At 37.7% G+C, this 24061-nt stretch overlaps 1 protein-coding gene across 1 annotated transcript in view; it reads left to right on the forward strand.

Annotated features, from left to right (window-relative positions):
* Nucleotides 1-24061, forward strand: part of LOC106085562 (uncharacterized) — a 380981-nt gene that overhangs the window by 265441 nt on the left and 91479 nt on the right. The window lies entirely within an intron of this gene.

Below are 24061 nucleotides of genomic sequence, written 5' to 3' on the forward strand. Positions count from 1 at the left end.
TTCTTATTTCTTCAACTATACTCAGAAAGGCAACCACCTAACCACAAATCCTTCACTATTCAGTCTTGGCTTTGAGTTTTTCTTTTTTTGTATTCAGGTTTTTTTTTCTAATTTTCTTCACTAAGTTATATTGAATTTATAGTGAGAAAAGCGAAACGAAAAAAAAACCCCGCATTTAAGTGGATTTCAGATGTTGCTTGATATATTTTTATAAATGGCTGGTGACAGTGTCTTGCACTTGAGCAGATTGTCAGAGATTGTTGAACAGGGAAATCTGATAAAAAGGATATAATTATTTTTATATAAGGAAGACGAAAGCTTAAAGGCATTTAAGTGCAAGAAGAATATAAAGAAAATGAATTTAATAGAATGTATATGGTGCAAAGGTAAATGAACTTGAAGCTTTAAATTGTTAAGAATACTAGAAATTAAATTAAATAGAGGTTAACAAAAAAAAAAACATAATTAAATAAACGTATATAATAAAAAAAAATAAAATAAAATAAAATAAAATAAAATAAAATGAAATAAAATGAAATAAAATAAAATAAAATAAAATAAAAAAATAAAATAAATTAAAATAAAATAAAATAAAATAAAATAAAATAAAATAAAATAAAATAAAATAAAATAAAATAAAATAAAATAAAATAAAATAAAATAAAATAAAATAAAATAAAATAAAATAAAATACAATAAAATAAAATAAAATAAAATAAAATAAAATAAAATAAAATAAAATAAAATAAAATAAAATAAAATAAAATAAAATAAAATAAAACAAAATAAAATAAAATAAAATAAAATAAACCAAAATAAAATAAAATCTCCCATCTCCCATCTACCATCTCCCGATTTGACTTCTTGAGCTCCTGGAAGCCTCAATTTTTTTTGAAACTTCGCATATAGTGTTCTGTTATGACTTCCAACAACTGATATAGCTCCCAGATAAACCGGTCTCCCGATTTGACTTCTTGAGCACCTGAAAGCCTCAATTTTCATCCGATTCGGCTGAAATTTTGCACATAGTATTCTGTTCTGAATCCCAACAATGGAGCCAAGTACGATCCAAATCGGTCTGTAACCCGATATGGCTCCCATATAAACCGATCTCCCGATTTGTTTTCTTGGGCCCTTATAATCCGCAAGTTTTGTCCGATTTGGGTGAAATTTTGCATATAGTATTCTGTTATGAATCTCAACAACTGCGCCATGTACGGTCCAATTCGGTCTATAACTAAATATAGCTCCCATATTTTAGCAAAATCCATTTTGGTGGGTTCCCAAGATTCGGCCCGGCCGAACGAACCCATAATTATTCTCTTTTATCTCTCCTACTAGAGAGAAAGGATGAGTATTTGAGCGTACAGACCAGTGTTTGGCAAAAATACTCACTCTGCTGCTCATCACTTTTTGCCCACACAAGAAAATAATCCCAAGTAGATGCATAGGCTTGCAAATAATTGCAATTATGTGCTCGTCACTGGTATTGACACATTCTCACACATAATTTGTTTTCCTTTTTTGTTTTAACTGAGCAAAGAGCAGTCTCCTACTAGAGAGAGAGGATGAGTATTTGAGCGTACAGACCAGTGTTTGGCAAAAATACTCAGTCTGCTGCTCGAAAGAATGTGCGAGCTAAACTCGGAAATTGAAATTTTTTTAAGTTTCGATACAAAAATGCTGGTATTTTCAATGAAAAAAATTATTACAGCAACTCACAAATGGCTGCCATGTACAAGAAATGCAAATTTTGCCCATGAACATTCTACTAGGGAACAGAGGCAAATTTCTCACATATCAATGAGTGCAGTAAAATTCAAGTTTAAGCTCAATGATAAGGGGCTTCCTTTTTATAGCCGAGTCCAAACGGCACCTCTTGGGAGAGATGTTTTACCTCACAAATGTTGCCAACATTAGAAGGGGAAAACCACCGATGGAATTTTTTTCTGATGGTCTTGCCAGGATTCGAACCCAGGCGTTCAGCGTCATGGGCGGACATGCTAACCTCTGCGCTACGGTGGCCTCCTGATACAAGTAAACACAACAAGAATTTCTAAGGCGCATACATTGTTTGGTAACATTTACGCGATAAAAAATATCCATCACAAAGTAGGTATTTAAATGTGCGAAAACAACAACAACTATTTTTCGTTTTATTTATAGCATAACGAATATGAAAACACACTACACAACCATAATAGAGTTGTGCAAAAATGGAAGGTTTTTAACATAATTGTGCATCGCAACATCGAAATTAATCCAAACTAACTGAAATCTGCTTATGATTCGTAAATATTTGTGTTTGAGTTATGTTACAACATTAAATTGGACTTGGCATGCTTTTCAATATGCACAATCCATTTCAAACGTTTGGCGTTAAAACAATTTTTAAATAAAGAAGAACTAGTTGAAACCCCGAATAACATGTTTAATATGTCTGCCACCGTAGCGCAGAGGTTAGTAAGTCCGCCTTTGACGCTGAATGCCTGGGTTCGAATTCTGGCGAGAACATCATACAAATTTTCAGCGGTGGTTATCCCCTCCTAATGCTGCCGACATTTAGAAGGTACTGTACCATTTGGTATGGCAGCCATGTAAAAACTTCTCCACAAAGAGGTGCCGCACTGTGGCACTCCAATCGGACTCGGCTATAAAAAAGAGGCCCCTTATCATTGATCTTTAACTTGAAACGAATATCACTCATTGATATGTGAGAAGTTTGGCCCTGTTCTTTAATGAAATATTCATGGGCAAATTTGCAATATGTGAAGAATGAAAGGTAATGTCAGGGTAAAAAATCTTTGTATTTGTCACAAATTATTGTAAGAATTTATCGTAAACACAAGTACTTTTATCGTAAACAAAGTCCAACGTTTTTCAGAAAAAGAGTTTATTTGGCGAACATTTCCTTTATGTCAAATGATTTATTTTTTTGCGTGTATTGATTTTTATATTAGTTTTCTTTATCTTTATTATTTTTCTCCATGCCACTGTCCTCTAACCTTCTGCTCACCCATATTTGTCATCGTCCTTTGCATAACAGTTTTTTTTCATATTTTGTTAAATTTATGAGATTTCATAACGAAGTGGGTGATTTGTTTTCAGCCATCAGACTTTGACCTGGCTTAGTTTAAACGAACACAATTTTCTTATATAACAACAGCGGGTCCATTTGCCAAAGACATTTGCAGTAAATAGAAGTCAGAGAATATTTTAGACATTCTTACCTTGATTTTATTATTCGGAATATTTCATTTTTCATTCTATGTCCTCTAACAAATGATGGACCATGAGAACAAAAATGTCTGAAGAAAATGAAAAAAATTCCCCAATATCCCCTGCCCCCTACCCAAAAAAAAAAACAAATTCCTAAACATACATCATTTATATTTGCCGCAAGAAAATGAAAATTTTTCAAAAAAACATCAAGACGGGACAAGTGATGAGTGGTTGGTTTTGGTTTTAAAAAGAATTTTCTTCTTCCTCTTCCTTTTCTCTGTAGTTTTAGTCGTTGTTGTTATATTTTGATATATTAACGTGTATTAAGTTTTACGGTTTTGTACCTTTTAAATCACATTTTCCCATCTCATCTGGTAGCAAAATGATTGGACGTTTGGCACGGGGGGATTTCCTAAGTGCTCTCAATTCACAATTTTCTTGTTTTCTTATTTAAACGACCATTTTGAATGAGACTGCCTTTTTGTTCGCTAGTTTTTTTTTCTTTTCTTTTTTGGTGAAGGACTAGGAGTTTACTTGATTTACTTGAATTTACGTTTAAGTGCTGGTCATTTATTTTATGCTTGGCATAGAAAACGCACAATGTCACTGAAGACATTCGTCTCTACTTTTATTTTGGGCTAACAGGCAGCTTTCCTTTTTGGGTGGCTAAGGTGATAATTGGGAACAGTGTTGCCATATTTGGGAAATAACAATATTAATTTAAAATATCAATGTCTTTAAAAATTAAAGAAAATATGCTGCAGCAATAAAATAAAAAAATATGTAATTCAATAAAAATATGTAAAATTCCCATAGTGAAATAAAAGGGAATGAAAAAGCAGAAGATTTCGGCGACCTTGATCTGCCATCTGCAGTGGTAACCTTTTTGATATGACCAGTTCTGGATCTTTAGAGTACACCCCAAAGCCCACCTGGTCGCCTAGTTTGGAACCATAAGTATAGAAGTCTACGTAACTTCTATTACCAGGGATATTGTAATTCTAATCGGTTCTCTCAGGAATAGTGGTACTATACTTGGACATTGGACACTGTATTAAGGATAATACAGTGTCCGTAGCCGCCACATGACCAAAAATGAAGCTCTCTTAGCCTCACGGCAATGGCCGCAGCAATTTGTCTAGCCACAATGTCCAGATGCATTAGATGTAGCATTAAATTCAGTGCATCAGATGGTGCCAGGACGGTTCAGAACGTCACCATAACGCAGAGGTTATCATATCTGTCTATAACGCTGATAGCTTGGGTTCGAATCCTGGCGAGACCATCAGAAGAAATTTTCAACGGTAGTTTTCCCCTCCTAATGCTGGCAACATTTGTGAGGTACTATGCCATGTAAAACTTCTCTCCAAACAGGTGTCCCACTGCCCTTTTTTCTTAGAGGAATGTTCATGGCAAAATTTGCATTTGCAGACGGTGTCGTCCTCAGTGCGGTTGTAATGCACAAATAAGCCATCCTTTGGATCCGGTTAAATATTGAACAGTAGGTGGACTTTTTAAGCGCCGTCCACTAGACCACAACACCATATAGCATTATAGGTCTGAAAACTGCAGTATATAGCCAATGCATAACGCGCGGTCTAAACCCCAAATGTTTGCCAACGGCTCTCCTTTAAAGGGCAAGAATTGCCTCTTTTGCCCTATCCAAAGTGACTGAAGTTAAATTTCCTGTCCAGCTAAATACCCAGGTATTTTGCGCTTTCTGTAAATGGAACATTCTCTCTTCCCAAGGAGACAGGTGTCACTGTAGCCAACTTGTATCTCCTTTTATATCTGGATCACTTTCGGTATTGAACAGTAGGTGGACTTTTTAAGCGCCGTCCACTAGACCACAACACCATATAGCATTAAAGGTCTGACTTTTGTAGTACATACCCAATACATGACGCGCGATCTAAACCCTCAACTTTTGCCAATGGCTCTCTGGTATAGGGCAAGAGTTGCCTTTCTTGCCCTATCCAAAATGTTTGACGTTCAATTTCCTGTCCAGCTAAATACCCTGGTATTTTGCGCTTTCTGTAAGTGGAACATTCTCTCCTCCCAAGGAGACAGGTGTCACTGTAGCCAACTTGTATCTCCTTTTATACCTGGACCACTTTCGTTATTGAACAATAGGCGGACTTTTGAAGCGCCGTCCACCAGACCACAACACCATATAGCATTATAGGTCTGACTATTGCAGTACATACCCAATACATGACGCGCGATCTAAACCCTCAACTTTTGCCAATGGCTCTCTTGTATAGGGCTAGAGTTGCCTTTCTTGCCTTATCCAAAATGTTTGACGTTCAATTTCCTGTCCAGCTAAATACCCTGGTATTTTGCGCTTTCAGTAAGTGGAACATTCTCTCCTCCCAAGGAGACAGGTGTCCCTGTAGCCAACTTGTATCTCCTTTTATACCTGGACCATTTTCGGTATTGAACAGTAGGCAGACTTTTGAAGCGCCGTCCACCAGACCACAACACCATATAGCATTATAGGTCTGACAATTGCAATACATACCCAATGCATGACGCGCAGTCTAAACCCCAAACTTTTAGTAATGGCTCTCTTGCAGGTGTATAGGGCAAGAGTTGCCTCTCTTGCCCTATCCAAAATGTTTGACGTTCAATTTCCTGTCCAGCTTAACACCCAGGTATTTTGCACTTTCTGTAAATGGAACATTTTCTCCTCCCTAGGAGACAGGTGCCAGTGTTGGCAACTTGTATCTTCTGCTGAAAAGAACTACTTCTGTCTTATACGGGTTTATACCCAGACCACTTTCGGTATCCCACTTCAAGCCGCAATTTTTGTCCGATTTGTCTGAAATTTTATACATAGTGTTCTGTTATGGTACTCTCAACAACTTTGCCAAGTAAGGTCCAAATCGGTCTATAACCAGATATAGCTTCCATATTTTAGCAGAATCCGTGGTGGTGGGTTCCCAAGATTCGGCCGGACGAACTTAGCACGCTTTTTCTTGTTACAGTTAGGCAGAAAATGTGTGTTTTGCTTTGTAATAGCATTTGACTGGTTGCCTAGATCTCGATTTCGTTAAGTACCACCAAGCTTGTCAGCTGGATTTGTCAAAAAATTTTTTAGATTTTTTTTTTATCAAATTTAGTATGAAATCAAGTTTCTAAGATTTTTTTAATGAAATTTTCTATGCAAAATTTCTAAAATGAAAATAAGGTTTTTTTTTTGTTAATTCCAAAAAATTGCCTTATTTTTTTGTGCATTGGCAACCCTGTTCAGCATTAAGTTTTGTTACGACACCAATACACTTTGACTTGATAAATTTGAAAATTTCCAAATCTGTCCTAACGCTGCTGCTGTTGGCCATATCCTGTCCCCTTTAACCCCCATCCAGGCAACCATTTTAAATGGCATTGCCTTCCTTTGCCGAGAGGTAAGCAAGCATAGAGCCCAATGAATCCTGGACAATATGCTTCAGCAGGAATTTATTTCTATTTGCTAGCAATCATTAACTTTTCCATTATTTTAAATCAGGTGTTTAAATTTCCTTTTAATTTTCAAACTTCCTTTTTGCTTTGTCAGAAGTCAGAGGAGCGCTAAAGTACATTTCGCCTATTGCCGCCTATCAAATAGGTAGGACGCAGGCAATCTGGTTATTGCTTTGTATACCTTAACTTGCCCGAAATAAGGATTTATTACATTTTCTTATTAAGACAAAATTAGTTGCCATCCTATGGAAATTAAGTTTTGCAGAGTGTGGGGGTGAGCCAATTTGATTCGATGCCTATGTATCGTACCTAGTGAAGTGGCACGAGTTGAGGGATCAATGGCTAATTTCGTGAGGTTAATTTAAAGGGACAAAACGCAATTTGTTAAATAAAATGAACTTGAAACATTAAAAGTGATAAGTTTGCTGAAGATTAACAAAATAATGATTCATAAATTAAGCATTTATAAGAGAGGGGTCGCATGGGAGGACATAGGTCAATTGAGGAAAAAAATACAGGGGATTTTGAGAAATTGTATCCTAAACAAGGGTGTGAGTTAAGAAAATGGAGGTAATTTTTTGAGACCTTAAGAGGTTTGTATTCTATAAAAATTTCTTTGCCTATAAATTTAAAAGCTACAGATAATGACTTTGTACATTCCGCCTCATAGAGATAGGTTTTAGTCAACCCTGCAAAAATTTTTTTCTTTAGTCAGAAAGCTTACACCGGCCCAAACTCGTTGTAAATTAAGTTTATCTCACACTTTCTTCCTTGCAAAATATTGTAAAGTAACCAAAAACTTCTGCACCAAAGGTCCTTAACAATTAAAAAAAAATCCCTCAAATTTGGCCCATTTCCTTATCCCTTACCAACCACAACATAGTACTTTTAAAGCTTTTCCATTGCCTTTCAGTTCATGTGAGAGCATCTCTAAGACAGCTCAGTTCATTGAACTATTATTTTCTATCACACTTGTTTAAATTATTTTTCCTCAATGGTCTTTCTCAAAGAAAATTCCCATTCGCCGCCTTCATTTCTCAACCTGATGAACCGGAAATAGACTCGTAACGAATCCCCAACCAATAACGACTTCCTCGACTTAAAAGTTTCCATTAAAGATTTTCGTGAGCATGAGAAGCTTTTGTGCTTTCTTCTCCTCGGTGATAGTGCTCTTGAAATTCAATTTCAAGTGTAACAAGGAAAACACTTCCAAAAAAAACGAAACCTCCCCCCTCCCCCACACTCTTAAGCTATACAATCCACTGGCATACCATCTAACCCCAGCACTGAAAGAAAATAACTTTCATGCTTCAATAATCTCTTTAATGCCTTTGTCCCAAACATATTTCCAACATTTGTGTATGGAGAGGTGGTAGGGGGGACCATTGTTTGGCTAACCCCACTTCAGAGAGGACTGACTGCCTGCCTGCCTGCCATGGCTGGTGTTGTTGGTTTTGCTTAGGTCATGCTGCTCTCAATGTGTTATTGTAGTTGTCGTCGCTGATCTGTTTGATGCTGCTGCTGCTGCTGCTATTGGGGAATTATACCAATTACCAAATTCAAAAGCGGATTAAAACTGTTCTCTGGGAAAAATTGAATTAACATGGGGAAAAATGGAAACTACTCCAAAAAAAAAAAAAAAACAACAAATATTAGAATGAGGGTAAACTCAAGCAAACGAGGGTCACTAAAAATTTTCAAGAAAAAATCATTCAGAGAAAAAAATTTAAAAAATTATTTATGGGAAATTATTTTTCGGACCGTACTTCACACAGTTGCTTAAAGTCACAACAGAACACCATCTGCAAAATTTCGGCCAAATCGGACAAAGATTGAGGCCTCCAGGGGCTCAAGAAGTCAATTCAGGAGATCGGTTTATATATACACCAGGTTATAGACAGATTTGGATCGAAGTAAACACAGTTTTTGGAAGTTGTAACGGAACACTATCTGCAAAATTTTAGCCAAATCGGACGCAAATTGTGGCTTCCAGGGGCTCAAGAAGTCAAATCGGTTGATCGGTTAATATGGGAGCTATATCAGGTTATAGACAGATTTGGACCGTAATTAACACAGTTGTTGGAAGTGGTAACGGAACACTATCTGCAAAATTTTATCCAAATCGGACAAAATTTGAGGCATCCAGGGGCTCAAGAAGTCAAATCGGTTGATCGATTTATATGGGAGCTACATCAGGTTATGAACCGACTTGAACAGTACTTGGCGCAGTTGTTGGAAGCCATAGTGGAACACTATCTGCAAAATTTTAGCCAAATTGAAAAAAAATTGAGGCTTCCACGGGCTCTAGAAGTCAAATCGGGAGAACGGTTTATATGGGAGCTATATCAGATTATAGGCCTATTTGAACCGTACTTGGCATAGTTGTTGGAAGTGGTAACAAAACACTATCTGCCAAATTTTAGCAAAATCGATCGAGATCGAAAAAATTGTAGCTTCTAGGGGCTATAGAAGTCAAGTCGGCAGATCGGTTTATATGGGAGCTATATCAGGTTATGAACCGACTTGAACAGTACTTGGCACAGTTGTTGTGAGCCATAATGGAGAACTATCTGTAAAATTTTCTACAAATCGGACAAAAATTGAGGCTTCCTGGGGCTCAAGAAGTTAATTCGGGAGATCGGTTTATATGGGAGCTATATCAGATTATGGACAGATTTGGACCGTACCTGTAGTAGTTGTCTGAAGTCATAATGGAACAATATCTGCAAAATTTTAGCTAAATTGGACTTAAATTATGGCTCCCAGGGGCTCAAGAAATATAAGGGAGCTATATCAGGTTATAGACCGATTTAGACCGTATTTGACACAGTTATTGAAAGCCATAGTGGAACACTATCTGCAAAATTTTAGCTAAATTGGACAAAAATTGTGGCTTAGGCCCTTCGATGTCCTTCTTTAATTTGGCCTAGAGTGATTCAGATTTGGATATATAGCTGTCATATAGACCGATCCTCAAATTTAGGGTCTTAGGCCCATAAATGCCACATTTATTATTCGATTATGCTGAAATTTGGGACATTGAGTTGTGTTAGGCCACTCGATATCTCTCTTCAATTTGACCCAGATCGGTCCAGATTTTGATATATTTAGCTGCCATATAGACCGTTCTCTCGATTTAAGGTCTTGCGCCCCTTAAAAGCGCATTTATTGTCCGATTTTGCCAAAATTTGAGACAATGAGTTGTGTTAGGCCCTTCGACATCCTTCTTTAATTTGACCCCGATCGGTCCAGATTTGGATATAGCTGTCATATAGACCGATCCGCAGATTAACGGTCTTAGGCCCATAAAAGCCACATTTATTATCTCATTATGCTGAAATTTGGGACAGTGAGTTGTGTTAGGCCCTTCGACATCCTTCTTCAATTTGGCCAAGATCGGTCCAGGTTTGGATATAGCTGCCATACAGACCGATCCTTCGATTTAAGGTTTTGGGCCCATAAAAGTCGCATTTTTTGTCCGTTGTCGCCGAAATTTGGGGCAGTGAGTCAAGGCAAGCTCGTCGACATACTTCTGCAATATGGCACAGTTCGTTCCAGATGTGGATAAAGCTGCCATATAGACCGATCTCTCGATTTAAAGTCTTGGCCCCATAAAAGGCGCATTTATAATTCGATTTCACTGAAATTTGACACGGTGACTTACGTTAGGCTTTTCGGCATCTGTGTCATATATGGTTCAGATTGGTTTATTTTTAGATATAGCTACTAAAAAGATCAATATTTTGTTATACATAATTGAACAATGACTTGTACTTATTAGTATTTAGTCCCAATAGGACTATATTTCGATATAGCCGCTATGGGGCATAAGGTATGCATTTTTCACCGGATTTTGACGAAAGGTGGTTTACATATATACCCAAGTTGGTGGGTATCCAAAGTTCGGCCCGGCCGAACTTAACGCCTTTTTACTTGTTTGATGTACAAAGAGGAAGCAGACCCTCCCCCAAACCCAAATTATCAAAAACACCAAATCTCGGAGACGATTGGACCGTTTTAAGCGCAATTAGGTGTGTACGCTTATGCTAACCCAAAACCACGATATTGGCATAGGACTTTGAAGTCATATAATGTGGGGGAACGCCCTAACCCAAATCCCAATCAAACGGACATGTTTACCGATTGGGACAATGTGGGTACCAAACAAAAGGTATGTAAGAGTAGAGGACGAACTTCATATAACAATTTGATCACAAGAGTCGGGGGCCCGTCCACTATCAAAAATAGCCAAAATAAAGACTTGTTTACCCAGTGGGGCAATATGGGTATCAAATTAAAGATATTTGGAAGTAGAATACGAATCTTATATACAAATTCGGTGTCAAGTCTCAGATCGACTCAGAATCACTTTGTTTTTAATTGTTTCTAAATTTGTCGGCTTGTGCTCTTTTATTTTGATCTTTAAAATCTTTTCATGATTTTTCGAATATAAACCCCATGCCAATCGAAGTGTTTCCACAACAGCATACACTTGCCTGACATTTATAAGTTCTTTGATATGTTATTCTTTGATTAGAAAGCTTTGAATATGATCTCGAGCTGGAAAAATTTCCTAATTTTTCTAATATATATTTCGTTTTTTTTTTTTTAATTTGTTCTTTACCGTAATAGTTTTCTTTCTTTTTTTTTCCTTCCCTCGATGTTGTGAATATCTTGCAGATTTTGTACTCTTTCAGTCGACATAATGCGAGTTTCTTTCAATTCCATGTCGTCGTGTTGTTTATGCGAGTGCGTTGTGTGTGTATGTGTGTTTAAGCCTTAACAAACTCAATTTTAATTTTTTTTTCGCCCTAGCACACCAAAACATCTGTTGGCCATCTAAACGATTGAGCGAGAGTGTATGGGTGTGCTTATGACTTTTCTACTTTCCCCATAACGTGGGCTTGGCTACTTACGATTTTGGGCCTTTTATTATTGGCCTCTTAGACTCTTATGCCATATGTTAACTGTTCGAAGAGGCTTAGGTACAATTTTTTTTAATTAATTTAAACACCTGATTTAAGACCTTTTTAGGGATGATGGTGTTAAGGGGCTCTTGGGCAAAGCTCTGATGTGTTGCTATGAATTTCGATTGCTCTTACTATTGTGGATTTCCTCCATATGCTTTTTGTCACTCGGTGAAAACTTTTCCTCTTTTTCCGTTTTTCTTTCTTTCGTGTTATTTCGATGTGGTAACGAGCTCACAACTGACCAAACAATCGTCATTTGGTAGCTTGTTCATGTATTTTGACCATAATTTGTGTTCTTAGGGTGATTTGTGTGTGCGTGCGTGCAATGGTGTATGGATGTTGTGTTCGGATTAATTCCTTGTAAGATGTATAACACATAGATTTTGTGACAAATTTATTATGACTTTTTGTTGAATGTTTGTTTGTGTTACAGCTCTAATTCAATATGTTTTTACTTATGGCCCAAATCCAAGGCTAGGTGGGTTTTCTCCTACCACTGTGTTTTTTTTTTTTTTGTTTTGGAATGCTTGAATGAATTTTTTCATTTTCCTTCTCTATCAGAGAGCAGGAGAAGGATGAGGAGGAGTTGAAATACATTTTGTCACGTGTATGCTGGAAAACTGTTTAATATTCCATGGGCTTACAACAAATTAAAGAAATTCTGAAACGAAAAACAAGCAGAAAATTGTAGTTATAACTGGGATTAATTTTTCAAAGGCAGCCAGAGGGAAATATGGCCCTAATTTGATAGCGTGAACAGCCCTCCTACTTTTTGTTGTCTCTGTTGCTTGATTAAGGTTTAGAACATAAATTGCCTTACCTACAAGATTTTTGTGAGTTAACATTGGAAACATTTTAAAACAGCCTGGGGAATATAATAAACTGGTGAAACTTTTCAGAGTATGTGTTTACAAGCCTAATTTGAATGCCATAGGCCACATTCACTCATCAATATTTATAAAAGCCCTGCAGAAAGATTGTTTCAGCTGAGTTAAAATGTTTTATTAATTTTTCCTCAACTACTTGATGATGCATGAAAAAAAATCCTTTTTCTTAAGGAAAATGCTAAAGACCAAAAGTGATTTCAACCTAAATGTTTTAGTTTTCATAAAACAAAACCCGGAAAGCAAAAACCATATTCTTGGGTAAACTCTTTTGAATTAATGCATGAAGCTGGATTCTGTGGACATTTTATGACTGAGATTTACCAGCAAGGGATAGTTTGTTGGAAAAAATGTAGGAAGAAAATGTAACTTGCCAAGATGATATTAGAAACATTTTTAAATCTTGCCATATAAACAGCATTTTCACAATATTTTCTTTTGAAATAAAACTTTTCTATAGAAAAATTTTTGGAAATATTTTCCATAGAAATAGAATTTTTGCATAGTAAAAAAAAACTGACAAAAGTATTTAAAACAAGTAAAAAATTCAAGAACTTAACCAGCGTGCATCACAAAGACGTATCTCTGCCAAATTTCAGCTCAAGTAGTATAAAATAAAATTTTGACAAAATCTACCTCTTCGTCTTCCATTATATAATAAGTAAAAAGGCGTTTAGTTCGGCAGGGCCGAACTTTGGATACCCACCACCTCGGGTATATATGTAAACCACCTTTCATCAAAATTCAGTGAAAATTTCATACCTTATGTCCCATAGCAGTTATATCAAAATATGTTCCGATTTGGACCAAATACTAATAAGTATAGTAGCTATATCTAAAAATAAACCGATTTGAACCATATACGACACGGATGTCAAAAAACATAACCATTTATTGTGGCAAATGTCAGTGAAATCGGATTATAAATACGCCTTTTATGGGGCCAAGACTTTGAATCGAGATATCGGTCTACATGGCAGCTATATCCAAATCTGGACCAAATTTGGGCCAAGGTGCAGAAAAATGTCGAAGAGCCTAACACAAAGCACTGTCCCAAATTTCGGCTAAATCGGACAATAATTCCACCTTTTATGGGCCCAAAACCTTAAGTCGAGAGATCGGTCTATATGGCAGCTATATTCAAATCTGGGCCGATCTGGGCCAAATTGAAGAAGGACATTGAAGAGCCTAACTAAACTCACAGTCTGAAATTTCAGCGACATCGGACAATAAATGCGTCTTTTATGGCCCCAAAACCAAAAACCGAGATATCGGTCTATATGGCAGCTATATCCAAATCTGCACCGATCTGTGCGATATTGCAGAAGTATGTGAAGGGGTTTAACTTAACTTACTGTCCCAAATTTCGGCGACATCGGACAATAAATGCGCATTTTATGGGCCCAAAACCTTAAATCGAGAGATCGGTCTATATGGCAGCTATATCCAATTCTGGACCGATCTGAGCCAAATTGACGAGGGATGTCGAAGGGCCAAACACAACTCACTGTCGCATATTTCAGCAAAATCGGATAATAAATGTGGCTTTTATGGGCCTAAGACCCTAAATCGTCGGATCGGTCTATATGGGGGCTATATCAACATATTGTCCGATATAGCCCATCTTCGAACTTAACCTGCTTATGGACAAAAAAAAAAAAGAATCTGTGCAAAGTTGCAGCTCAATATCTCTATTTTTAAAGACTGTAGCGTGATTTCAACAGGCAGACGGACAGATGGACGGACGGACATGTCTAGATCGTCTTAGATTTTTACGCTGCTCAAGAATATATATACTTTATAGGGTAGAAAATGGATATTTCGATGTGTTGCAAACGGAATGACAAAATGAATATACCCCCATCCTACGGTGGTAGGTATAAAAACGAAACTGTGTTGATTTTCATGAATTTTTCACAGATGGTGGAGTTTGAGCCCCCAGTGGGTACTACATTTTTTGATATCCGAAGGGGAGTGGGAGGGGGGGGGCGGGGTGGGGCGGTCTCTCACCCCTATCCCAGATCTCGGAGATGGGTACACCGATTTAAGCGAAGTTTTTGTATGCCACCATATGGTACTTTAAAAACACGAAATTGGAATCAAATTGTGGGGTCAAATAATGAGGGGGACGCCCCATCCTAAAACCCACCCGAACGGACTTGTTTGGCGATTGGAACTATATGGGTATCAAATTAAAGGTATTTGAGAGTAGAGTACGAATGTGACATAAAAATTTCACACTAAGTGTCGAGAGGGTCCCTCACCCCCAAAAAACCACTCAACAGGACGCTTTTACCGCTTTGGGCAATATGGGTATCAAATGAAAGTTATTTAAAAGTAGAGTACAAAACTGACATAAAATTTTATTCCTTGGTGTGAGGGATTTTCAAATTTGGATCCAACTACCTAGAGAACCGTTCCAAATTAAAAACCGCCTAAAAGTATCGTCAAAAACTAACAAAGGACAATATGGGACTCAACTTGTAGGTTTTCGGGAGTAGAGTACAAATGTGATGTGGGTCCAATTAGCGAGGGGGCCGCCCCAAAACCAAAACCGTCCCAATTGGGCGTATTAGACGATCATGATAACATGGAACTCAAATAAAAGATATTCGGGAGTAGGTTATGAATTCGGTATTAAAAATGAGGTTCAATGAGGATAGGAGGTTTGACCCATGTGCCAACCATAACAATTTGAAGCAGTGAGAATGGATCACGATGACGATAGGGGGCAATATGGGACTCAGGATTTCAAATGATAGGTATTTGTGAGTACAGAACGAATTTAACATCCACATTCTGGGAGAAATGTTTGCGGGGCCGTCCCATTTCCAAAATCCCCATGGGGGGATCTTTCAAAAAAAGAGTACATCAAACATCCAAACTTAAGTGATCCAAAAACCTTCAAGCGATTTCATAGACCAATAAAGATCATATGAGATTAAAATAAAGGCATTTATATTGTCATACTGTTAGTCAAGCGCGTCATACATGTAGCACTTTCGCAGCACTTACTAAATTTTAGCCCATTAACATTCCATTAAGGAACAGGGGCAAACTTCTCACTTATCAATGGGTGCTGTCCGATTCACGTTTTAAGCTCAATGATAAGGGACCTTTTTTTTATAGCCGAGTCCGAACGACATGCCGCAGATCGACAACTCTTTGCGGAGAAGTTTTGACATGGCAAAGTATCCACAAATGTCGCCAGCATTAGGGGGGGACAAACACCGCTGAAAATTTTTCTAATGTTCCTGCCAGGTAATTTACTAAAAGCTCTTAAATTGTTGAAAATAAATATTCCAAGGATATTTTTGTTCCATATATTGTAATAGAAGGTGCAGCGGAGCGGACAAGGTCCCGTAAGTTTTTTTTTTAAATTAAATTTTGATAACTTTTTCTACAGAAATAAAAGATTAGAAATAGTCCAAAAGGCTAAATTGTGTATTAAGGAGAAAACTTTTTTTTTACTTATTTTACAAAATTGACTGCCACTCTAGATTAGAGTTATAACCTCATATTTTGTTTTATTTTGTTTTAATTTTATTTTATTTCATTTAAATTTATTTTATTTATTTTTTTTTTTTATTTTGTCCCCAGCGGGGTTAACCACTGCTGAAAATTTTTTCTGATATTCTCGCCGGGATTCGAGCCCAACGGATGGACAGACATTCACTGTCATGGGCGGACATGCTTACCTCTGCTCAACGGTGTCCTCCACCATAGGATGGAGGCATGCTAATTTCGTCATCCAGTTTGTAACACATCGACATATATCGTTTTGACATTTTGGTTTGATTTAGCCATGTTCGTCGGTCTGTCTCTCGAAAGCACGACAATTTTCGAAGAACTACATCTAGGCGCTTGGGCTAGAATTGTAAATAGCTCATATCTGTCAATATTTTGCATTGCAAATGCAAATTTGCCCATGAATATTCCATTAAGGAACAAGAATTCTCGCCAGGACTCGAACCCAGGCGTTCAGCGTCCGTCATAGGTGGACATGCTAACCTCCGCACTGCGGCGGCCTCAAAATCGTTGCTTTAGCAAACCGTTCTCCCGTTCATAAAGGGTGATTTTTTTGAGGTTAGGATTTTCATGCATTAGTATTTGACAGATCACGTGGGATTGAACACATTTCGAACCGAACACTGATTTTGGTAATAAAATTCAATGATTTGCAAGCGTTGCTCGTTTGTAAGTCTATTCATGATGAAATGTCAAAGCATACTGAGCATCTTTCTCTTTGACACCATGTCTGAAATCCCACGTGATCTGTCAAATACTAATGCATGAAAATCCTAACCTCAAAAAAATCACCCTTTACTTCTTGGGCCTCTATTGAGCACAATACTATCCAATTTCGCTGAAATTTTGTACTATGATGTTTTCTGTGACATTTAACCAAAGGTGCCTATTATGGTCCGAATTGGTTAAAACCCTATTTTAGCTCCCATACAAACCGATCTTTCGATTGCACTTCTTGAGCCTCTAAAGGGCGTTGATCTGGTGATTTGGGCTGAAATGTTGGACAACGATTTCTCCTTTGATCTTTAAAATACATGGCCAAATATGGTCTAAATCGGTATATAACCTGATATAGCTCCCATATAAAGCAATCTCCTGATCTTGTTTCTTGAGCTGACTGACTGAAATTTTGCACAATGGGTATTATGGTAACCAACATCCAAACTAATTATGGACGAGTGGGTTCATAACCTGATATACCTTCTAAAGCTAAGCAATTCTTGTCCATTAATTTTTGCTTGCCTTATAAGAGATACCGTGAAAAAACTTGCCAAACGCTCTACATAGTGGAGGGTATATCAGTTTCGGCCCGGCCGAACTTAGCACCCTTTTACTTGTTATTTGTTTTAAACTTTAATTTTCAGCAAAAGGGTATTGCCTTTGGATAGCATATAGAAACTCTACTGCAAAATGTTCATAAAACTCTTAGATAATTGCTTATTTAAACCGATGTATATATATGTACAATGTGTATTGGAAAGCAAACCAAAGCCATAAACAAATCCCCTCTTTAATATTGATTACTTTTTGTACTTAACGCAGGCAGGATATATTTTCCGACTATGCGTTGTGGCGCATCTTATTAACACCCACTTAATCCTTATTTCTGTTTACCTTGAGCTAAGTCTGCCTGCTGACTTTCCTGCCAGCATAGCCTCCCACCCCCCCTCGCCTCGTATATACAAATCCAGCAGTTCTGCGTCTCACTTTCAGTAACTTTGCCACCTAATCGCAGACATCCTCTTAGGACATTACAATAATATTTTGCCTTCAGCATAAATACATAATGCGAAACATGCCAGAAGTCCTTAGGCTTTGCTTTGCTTTTCTTTGCTATGCCATCTTGGGATTTTTCCTACTTCTGGCAATCAGGCAATAATACCGTCAATAGATGTCGGTAATGGTAAGCATGTGATATGATGCCGAGAGAGGAAATGAGCAGGAGGCTTGTGCAGAAAAATATAAAGGAAAAAATCTATAACAGCAAAATCTGAAAGATTCAATAATAAACAAAAATTAGTATTTAAGCCCTTGGGGGAGGAAAAACCAAACGAATACGCCCTTTGCCAAGCAATAGAAAGAAACGCAAGGAGGGGCGAAAAAAACACGCCAGCGAAAGTCTATGAAATAAATGATAATACTGTTCAATGGAAATGAAAATTAATATCATGGCTAAAGCCATACCGAAGAAAAGGGTATAGCCGGGGGGCATGACATGTAACATGTGTCACCTAGATTGGCCCTAGTTGTGGTCCTAGAAGAAATTTGGAAATTAAATTTCAGTCATGCCTAACAGAATTCTTCTCTTCCTTGATTGCAATGGCGCTTGCTCTGCTTACGAGTATGGTGAACAAGGTTAGATTTGTACAATAACCAAATGCCAATTTCATTTCCCGGCGTCAAGGGGCCAAAAGTAATAAGAAACAGCCGTGAGAGTCTATGATATTTAATAAAGGACATACACACACACACACCAATACATTGCTGCATACATACATATAAATACATGTCTTGTGCACTTGAAAAAGTAATCGAAGAGAAGTGAGTTCACAAAATTTGGGGAATAGTTTAAACAAAATTCATATTTCTAAAAAAAATCAGTAAAGAAAGGCAAAAGTCAACGAACATATATATGGGAGCTTTATCTAAATCTGAACCAATTTTGACCAAACTTCTTAAATGTTGTGGTAGGCATCGAGGAAATCGTTGTGTACAATTTTGGCAATATAGGCCAATAAATGCGCCTGCAGTGGCTCTAGAAGTGAAAATCAGGCGATGTATTGGTTGCCCAAAAAGTAATTGCGGATTTTTCATATAGTCGGCGTTGACGAATTTTTTCAACGGCTTGTGACTCTGTAATTGCATTCTTTCTTCTGTCAGTTATCAGCTGTTACTTTTAGCTTGCTTTAGAAAAAAAAGTGTAAAAAAAGTATATTTGATTAAAGTTTATTCTAAGTTTTATTAAAAATGCATTTACTTTCTTTTAAAAAATCCGCAATTACTTTTTGGGCAACCCAATATATGGATGAGAGCTATATCTAAATCTGAACCGATTTGTATGATATTCACCAGTAATATCGAGAGTCAAGACAAAATCCTTTCTGCTAAATTTCGGGAGAATCGGTTAATAAATGAGCACTTTATTGCAATATTCCTAAAAATCTGATGAAAATATATATGGGAGCTATGTCTAAATCTGAACCGATTTCGACCAAAGTTTATGGATATTGTGGAAGTCGTCGAGGAAAGCGTTGTACAAAATTTTTGGGAAGATTATTGAAGAAATGCGCTTTCAGTGGCTCTAGAAGTGAAAATCGGGAGATATATATATATATGACAGCTATATGTAAATCGGAACCGATTTTTATAAAATTCCTCAGCAATGTTGAGAGTCAAGAGCAAATTGTTCCTGCCAAATTTCGGGAGAATAGGTTCACAAATTAATATTTTATTGGATTATTTCTACAAATCGGACGAACATATATATGGAAGCTATATTCAAATCTGAACCGATGTTTTCCAATTTCTGTAGGCTTTGTCCCTAGGCCGAAAAACGTATGTGTTCCAAATTTGACGACGATCGGTTGAAAATTACGACCTTTACGTTTTGCACAAATTAATATGGGCAGACAGACGGAGATAGCTAAATCGAACCAGAATCGGTATACTTATCAATGGGTCTTATTCTCTTCCTTCTGTATGTTACAGACAAATTCACTCAGTTATAATACCCTGTACCGCAGTAGTGGTGCAGGGTATAAATATGTTTGACTAGATGAATTATCTGCTTTAGTGACTTTGAATTACAAGCTGTACCTGATAGACTGGTTCCCTGGCTTAGGGAGATAGGAGGAAAATACCTTGGTGTTTTTCTGAAGAGGAAATTGAACTTCAAATCCAACATTTTGGAAAGGGCAAGAAAGGCCACTCTTGCCCTATACACCTGCAAGAAAGCCATTGGCAAAAGTTGATGACTTAGAACGCGGGTCATGCATAGGGCAGTTGTCAGACCTATAATGCTATATGGTGTAGTGGTCTGGTGGACGGCGCTTCAAAAATCCACCTACTCTTCAATACTTAACCGGAGCCAAAGGACGCACCATCTGACGCACTGATTTCAATGCTACATTTTATGCCTCTGGACATTGTGGCTACCCATATTGCAACGACCTCTACGCCCTCGACTGTTGCAGATCTCTCAACAAGATGGCTGAACAGTTCAAAATTCACCTTTTCTGGGTGGGGGGCCATAGAGATATCTTGCGAGACTAGAAACTACCCTACACATTCCAGGGATACTGGAATCTATGGGTAAGCCTCTAGCGATATGTAAGCTAAGTTTTCAGGACGCCTGGTCCGAAGGGCAACAAATGATAGATGGTCACAAAGAGGGGGCTGTGAACATTCCAAACCTATGTGGCCTAATCTAGACTTGAAGAGATCTACTGTTTTCCAGAACAGACGTCTCAATCATTGTGTCCGTTATGACAGGTCACTGTCTAATCGGAAATCTGGTGTGAGGACGTCAAAGAAGAAAAGACTATAGAACGCCTTCTCTGTGTGTGTCCCGCACTAGCAGTTACAAGGAGTTCCACTTTAGGTTCTCATTTCTTTGAGAACCTGTCTGATTCGGTCCAATTCGGGCTTTTTAGAGCGATCTGGATGGTTTAACTTTAAGGATTAGAAGGCATCTTCCTTCTTCTGTTCCCGTGGTATCACAATGGGCGAAAACGTCTAAGTGAGTCTGATAGCAGGCTGTCACTTAAACCTAACCTAATCTAATCGTAGTGACTTTACCCTCTACTTTGGGGAGTGGTTAGACAAAGTTGCCCTTTTGCAATATTTTGCTTCAAATTTTTTTTATATATCCACCACCATTGGATGGGGTATACTAATTTAGTCATTCCTTTTGTAACATCTTGAAATATTGATCTAGGACCCCATAAGGATATATTGGGTTGCCCAAAAAGTAATTGCGGATTTTTTTAAAAGAAAGTAAATGCATTTTTAATAAAACTTAGAATGAACTTTAATCAAATATACTTTTTTTACACTTTTTTTTCTAAAACAAGCTAAAAGTAACAGCTGATAACTGACAGAAGAAAGAATGCAATTACAGAGTCACAAGCTGTGAAAAAATTTGTCAACGCCGACTATATGAAAAATCCGCAATTACTTTTTGGGCAACCCAATATATTCTTAATTGTCTCGACAATCTGGGTCGAACTAGCCATGTCCGTCTGTCGAAATCTCAATAGGGGTCGAACGCGTGGAGCCTGCCGCTTGAAATTTTCCACGGATACTTCATATTGAAGTAGGTCGTTGGGGATTGCAAATGGGCCATATCGGTTCAGATTTGGATTATCTCCCGATTTGACTTTTTCAGCCCCAAGAAGCCTTAATTTTTGTCCTATTTGGCTGAAATTTTGCACATAGTGTTCCCTTGTGACTTCCAACAACTGTGCCAAGTATGGTCAAAATCGGTCTATAACCTGATATAGCTCCCATATAAACCGATCTCCCGATTTGACTTCTTGAGCCCCTGGAAGCCCCAATTTTTGTCCGATTTGGCTGAAATATTGCATGTAGTGTTTTGTTATGACTTCCAACAACTGTGTTAAGTGCGGTCCATATCGGTAAAGATCCTAATATAGCTCCCATATAAACCGATCTCCTGATTAGACTTCTTGAGCCCCTGGAAGCCGCAATTTTTGTTCGATTTGGCTGAAATATTGCATGTAGTGTTTTGTTATGACTTCCAACAACTGTGTTAAGTGCGGTCCATATCGGTAAAGATCCTAATATAGCTCCCATATAAACCGATCTCCTGATTAGACTTCTTGAGCCCCTGGAAGCCGCAATTGTTGTCCGATTTGGCTGAAATTTTGCATGTAGTGTTTTATTACGACTTCCAACAACTGTGCCAAGTACGGTCTAAATCGGGCCTTTACCAGATATAGCTCCCATATAAACCGATCTCCCCATTTGACTTCTTGAGCCCCTGGAAGCCGCAATTTTTGTCCGATTTGGCTGAAATTTTGCATGTAGTGTTTTGTTATGACTTCCAACAACTGTGTTAAGTGCGGTCCATATCGGTAAAGATCCTAATATAGCTCCCATATAAACCGATCTCCTGATTAGACTTCTTGAGCCCCTGGAAGCCGCAATTTTTGTCAGGTTTGGCTGAAATTTCGTGGGTAGTGTTCTATTTGGACTTCCAACAACTGTGTCGAGTATAATCTAAATCTGTCTATTACCTTATATAGCTCCCATATAAACCGATCTCCCGATTTGATTTCTTGAGTCCCTGAAACCTCAATTTTCATCCGATTTGGTTGAAATTTTGTACATGGTGTTTTGTGATGACCCCCAACAAATGTGTTAAGTATGGTCTAAATCAAACTATAACTTGATATAGCTTCCATATAAACCAATCTCCCGATTAGTCTCTTTGAGCCCCTGGAAGCCGTAATTAAGTTAAGCACGGTCCAAATCGGTTGAGAACATGATATAGCTCCCATATAAACCGATCTCCCGATTTGATTTTTTGAGCCCTTACAATCTTCGATTTTTAAGCGATTTTGCTGAAATTTTGCATATTGTGTTCTGTTATGACTCTCAAGAACAGCCCAAAGTACGGACCAATTCGTTCTACAACCAGATTTAGCTCCCATATTTTAGCAGAATTCATGGTGGTGGGTTCTCAAGATTCGGCCCGGCCGAACTTACTTGTTTTTTGTTGGCTTCATGCCGACCTCAAACTAGTATAAAAGAATTTTAAGGTCTGTCACACACCTCCCGTATTGACTTTTTGAACCCCTTAATAGTTCAATTGTTGGGGAATTCAAGATACCTTCCAAGTTTGGTACATTCTGTTACGACTATCAAAATATGTACAAAGTACAGTACAAAAAAAACCAAGTAAAAGCGTTCTAAGTTCGGCCGGGCCGAATCTTATATACCCTCCACCATGGATCGCATTTGTCGAGTTCTTTTCCCGTCATATCTTCTTAGGCAAAAAAAGGATATAAGAAAAGATTTGCTCTGCTATTAGAGCGATTTCAAGATATGGTCCGGTTTGGACCACAATTAAATTATATGTTGGAGACCTGTGTAAAATGTCAGCCAATTTGAATAAGAATTGCGCCCTTTGGGGCTCAAGAAGTAAAATAGAGAGATCGATTTATATGGGAGCTGTATCGGGCTATAGACCGATTCAGACCATAATAAACACGTATGTTGATGGTCATGAGAGAATCCGTCGTACAAAATTTCAGGCAAATCGGATAATAATTGCGACTTCTAGAGGCTCTAGAAGTCAAGATCCCAGATCGGTTTATATGGCAGCTATATCAGGTTATGAACCGATTTGAACCTTATTTGATAAAGTTATTGAAAGTAAGACAAAAATACGTTTTGCGAAATTTCAGCCAAATCGGATAGGAATTGCGCCCTCTAGAAGCTCAAGAAGTCAAGTCCCCAGATCTATTTGTATGACAGCTATATCAGGTTATGAACCGACTTGAACCATACTTGGCATAGTTGTTAGATATCATAACAAAATACTACGTGCAAAATTTCATTCCAATCGGATAAGAATTGCGCACTCTAGAGGCTCAAGAAGTCAAGACCCAAGATCGGTTTACATGGCAGCTATATTAGGTTATAAACCGATTTCAACCATACTTGGCGCAGTTGTTGGATATCATAACAAAACACGTCGTGCAAAATTTCATCCCAATCGGATAAGAATTGCGCACTCTAGAGGCTCAAGAAGTCAAGACCCAAGATCGGTTTATATGACAGCTATATCAAAACATGGACCGATATGGCCCATTTACAATACCAACCGACCTACACTAATTAGAAGTATTTGTGCAAAATTTCAAGCGGCTAGCTTTACTCCTTCGGAAGTTATCGTGCTTTCGACAGACAGACGGACGGACATGGTTAGATCGACATAAAATGTCTCGACGATCAAGAATATATATACTT

This window comes from Stomoxys calcitrans, chromosome 5 (genome assembly GCF_963082655.1).
Source record: "Stomoxys calcitrans chromosome 5, idStoCalc2.1, whole genome shotgun sequence".
NCBI classification, from domain to species: Eukaryota; Metazoa; Arthropoda; class Insecta; order Diptera; family Muscidae; genus Stomoxys; species Stomoxys calcitrans.